Source organism: Pogona vitticeps, chromosome 1 (genome assembly GCF_051106095.1).
Source record: "Pogona vitticeps strain Pit_001003342236 chromosome 1, PviZW2.1, whole genome shotgun sequence".
Classification (NCBI taxonomy): domain Eukaryota; kingdom Metazoa; phylum Chordata; class Lepidosauria; order Squamata; family Agamidae; genus Pogona; species Pogona vitticeps.
The window spans coordinates 6581585-6586145 of NC_135783.1; the positions used below are offsets into that span (position 1 = coordinate 6581585).

Below are 4561 nucleotides of genomic sequence, written 5' to 3' on the forward strand. Positions count from 1 at the left end.
TGATCCCTGCCCTAGATGGTCCATTCTGGAACTGTGCAGTGTCTGGGACTGTGCAGCTTGCCCAAGGCCACCCAGGCTGGCTCTTTGGGGATGCAGAGCGGGGAATCAAACTCCCAATCTCTGGCTCTCCCATCAGATGCTTAAATGACTGAACTCTCCAGCCAGGTAACTCCTTTATAAGGAAAGCATAAAACATTTTTTATTGGGGGGGGATTAGTTTAGGAAAAAGGTAAACAAAGAGAGGCAAAAAGGAAAAGTATAAAATTATGTCTTTCTTATTTATTTATTTATTTATTTATTTATTTATTTATTTATTTATTTATTTATTTATTTACTGCCCATTTAGAACGTGTCTACTCTGGGTGGTTTACATAAAGCATAATAAATAAACTAAAGGTAAAATCTGAATTAATCGCAGAGTCCAAGATGGAAAAAGAAAAAGAGGAAAAAAGAAAAGAAATCAGGTTTGCAATGGTTGTAGGGAAGGCCTGCCTGTATATCCATGTCTTCAGATTGGCTTTGAAGGCCCTCAGCGAGGGGGCCAGGCGGATCTCTGCAGGTAAGTTGTCCCAGAGGCGAGGGGCCACTGCCGAGAAGGCCCGATTTTTAGATTTTTCCCTTTGGCCCTCACTTGGTGTTAGGACCCTCAGCTGCACGGTGTGAATGGAGCAGGTGATACGAGTAGAACTGGGCAGAAAAAGGCGCTCTGCCAGGTATTGAGGGCCTAAACCGTTTAGGGCTCTATATGTAATAGTTAGCACCTTGAAATCAATACCTAAGTGGATAGGTAACCAGTGCAATGTGGTCAGGGTGCAGAAAATATAGTGAAATCTTTTCACCCCTGTTAATAGCCTGGCCACTTTATTCTGGACCATCTGAAGCTTCCGCATCAGTCTCAAAGGAAGCCCCACGTAGAGAGTGTTACAGTAGTCTATTCTTGAGACTATCAGCATGGTGAACGAGCCCGCGTCTAGACAGGGACACAGCTGGGCGATCTGCTGAAGATGTAAGTGGGTGGACCAAACCATGGACGCTACCTGGGTCTCCATGGTAAACGCCAGATCAATATGGACCCCCAGATTGTGAACAGAAGTTTTTGTTGTGGGAGTCACCCCCCCCAAGAGAGGGAGTTCCCAAAACCACTGACATTGGGACCGCCCACCTGCAGGACCTCCGTCTTGTCCAGGTTCAACCTCAGTCCCTTTGACTACATCCATTGTAGGATGGCCTCCAGGCAGTGCCCAAGGGACTGAACGACATCCAGATAGAAAAAAAGAATGTTATAAAATTAACCTCCTAATCCTCTTTGTTTGGTTGAAGACACATTGTCTTCATCCATGGACGCCTTGTCTCCTATCGGGGTGATGGGGGAAATTCTAGTAAGGTCTCTTCTGCTTGAAGGGGTACAACTGCCTCTTTCTGCAAGAGAAAGGAGCATCTCAAAGGTTGCTTAGTGACACAGAAGGTGCATAAAGATTACATGGTTATCTTCTATTTGCTACATGTGTTCAGAAGATATGCATAGAACAATTTGGGGTTTATGTGAATTTAAACTTGTTTCCAATATAGGGATTGGAGACAATGAAAATATGGCAGTCAGGAGAGAAAGATGTAACGCAGAGCGGTGATCCAAAGTATGGAGCATGACTAGCGTGGGATCATTGTTAAGGAAATGTTATCACATGAGCCAGTTTCAAAGCTGAATGCAAAGAGAAACAGTTTGGAAAGGTTTCAAGTGGTTTCCATTGGCCATCCAAAGCTGAGCTTTAGCAATGTGGGGAACACCCTCAGGGAGATGTTGAACATTTCCTTGTAGTTTTGCCAGAAGCAAAACTCTATAAATATCCAAGGTGTGAAAGATTCTCCCAAAGGTGGTCTGGTCCAACGTCCTCTTTCTTGAACCTTTGACTTTCCTGGGTACTGAAATTGGAGCCAACGTTCAACCATGAAGGCTTTTTACCTTCTCCTGCTTGTTGTCTTCTTGGCTTTCCGGGTTGAGAGCAACCCAAAACCAACAACTCAGGCGGATGTAAAGGTCCCTGAAGGTCCTGCTATTCAAGCTGATGGTAACTGGTTGGAACAAGGATTTGTCTGCTAAAGACTATGGGATGTGTAAGCATCCTAGGGTGAAATGTGGAATGACCACCATACATCGGCTGGAATATAAGGTGATAAAACATGGTCGTCTACATGGTCATCTCATGTTCAATCTAGGATTCTTGGCGTGAAAAAGAAAAAGAAAAGATGTATCAGTCAAGAAAAGGGAAATACTTCACCTAAAGAAAAAAGTGACTGAAAGCTTGATAGATAACTTTATCTACTGAGATGTGAGGGAAGGCCTCCGAGTGAGGTCACCAGACTATAGCAGCTGTTATCAGCATATTTTTAGCTTTAGTGCAAAGCGAGGAACCTCAGTGGAGTATGATCCTGTTGAGATAGAGGACACTTATGGAGATGGACTGTTGAGTCCTTCTGCCGGAGTCTGAACTTAATTTTAGGATGCTTAGAGCTGTGTTCTTCTCTCTCTCTCTGGCTTCTTTTTTCTTGAGAGTGAGCTGGTACTAGTTCTACAGTTTCTCATAGTGATCTTCATCTCCATTTCCTGTTCTTTTGGCTAAAGGTGGGCCAATAATTCTGCCAGAAAGAATTCTGATGTTGCTGTGTAACCACCTCCATTCATAGCCATTTGCATTTCCTCATTCATGAGAAAGCAGCTTTTCATGGAGACCTTGATGTTTATAAATATTGGCATGGGTATTGAGAGGAACCGGGCTGGAGTGTTCCCAAATAGCATAAGGTTTCCCCCTGGGCAGAAGAAAGATTGTCCATGGGGGGTCTCCACAAAACTAAAGAAAGCAAAGTGACCCAAACAGCAGGTGTGGGGGGAAAAATTCAAATCAAAGGACCGTTCTGTAGACCTCGACATTTTCATCAGTCCACCTTTCATTTTTGTGAGAATATTTGTTTCTGGAAGAATACAACTCTAATTTTAATCTTACATTGGATACATTGAGTAATTATGCAGTTACTATCTTGACGGAGGTGTTTTCTTAGCGACCAGTTATCTCAGCAGGGATTTTGAAGAGATTGCTGAGTTCTGTTGCTTTTAATTTTTTTTAGTACTGATTTTAATTACCATTTTCAATTTAATACTTGTTTAATGCTTTTAAAATATTTGTATACTTGCTGTTTATAGTGTTTAAATATTGCCTTTTTACCCATGGAAGCTGCCTTGGGTCCTTTTAAGGAGAAAGTTAGGGCAAAAATATTTTTTTAAGAGTTAAATAAATAATGGTAACCATTGTGTGCTGTCAGGCAAAGTTAAGGTAAAGGTTCCCCTTGACATTTTTAGTCCAGTTGTGTCTGACTCTAGGGGGCGGTGCTTATCCCGTTTTCAAGCCGTAGAGCCAGTGCTTGTCCGAAGACAGTTTCCGTTGCGACGTGGCTAGCATGACTAGGGAACGCCGTTTTACCTCCTCACCGAGGTGGTACCTATTTATCTACTCGCATCTACTGTACATGCTTTCGAACTGCTAGGTTGGCGAGGAGCTGGGACAAATTGACAGGAGCTCACTCCGTTGCATAGATTGGATCTTATGACTGTTGGTCTTCTGACCTTGCAGCACAGAGGCTTCTGCGGTTTAACCCGGAATGCCACCATGTCCCCTGTGTGTGCTGTCAAGTTGATTTCTATTTATGGCCCCCATTCCCAGGGTTTTCTAGATATAAAGAACACAAAAGTGTTTTACTGTTTGTAATTTCTTGGGAGGGGTTCGCTGTGGTTGTGCAGCTTGCCCAAGGCTACACAGGCTGGCTCTTCCTCTGGGAGGCACAGTGGGGAATTGAAGTCCCAACATGTAGCTATCTCACTGATCTATCCAGCCTGGTACATCTGTATCTGCTACTCTATAATAAATAAAAACATTAACCATCCTCATTATTTTTTCTTCATGCAGACAAGAACCTTAAGGATGAACCAGCTGGAAAGTTTCGAGCAATCCTAATAACTTGCTTTGAAGGGGCCGGATATTGTCTACCCCGGCAATATTTCTGTGCTCTCGGTTCAGTGTTCAAGGAGGAATACAATGACTGCCCCCAAAAGGATCAAATCAAATGCTGCGTGGGACGTATAACTGGCTAAGATGCTGAAATCTTTGGGAAGAATTGATTCAGGATTCTTCAATTAACAAGAACAACCTGTTGTTCAACATTCAATAAATTGTCTACGCATTGCAGTTCCCTGTCTTCAGAACCTTGTCTGGGGTTGTCTTAACATGCAGTATCTATCAAAGGCCTGCAGCTGGAAGGGCCCCTGTGGCTCAATGAGTCCAGCCTTTGTCATGGAGGCACAGCAGGAATTGAACTCCCAAATAGAGATGGGCACAAAATGTTTTATCATGCTTTGACCCAAGTTCCCTCTCCCTCCCCCTAGCTGGCTGCCCCACCTACAACTCTCTGCACACTGGCCACGTTGTCCCTCTGGGTTGACTGTCCCATCCAGGTAGGAGCCCAGCATCCCTGCTCCACTCCTCTGGCAGCCGACCGCTCAATGGCTTCTTGT

General features: G+C 43.9%; 1 long non-coding RNA gene across 1 annotated transcript; it reads left to right on the top strand.

Annotated features, from left to right (window-relative positions):
* The first annotated feature begins 212 nt into the window (after positions 1–212).
* Positions 213–4235, top strand: LOC110071059 (uncharacterized). Its single transcript, XR_002299138.3, has 2 exons — positions 213–2066; positions 3957–4235. It is a non-coding gene; the product is annotated as an uncharacterized LOC110071059 (long non-coding RNA).
* The last annotated feature ends 326 nt before the right edge of the window (positions 4236–4561 follow it).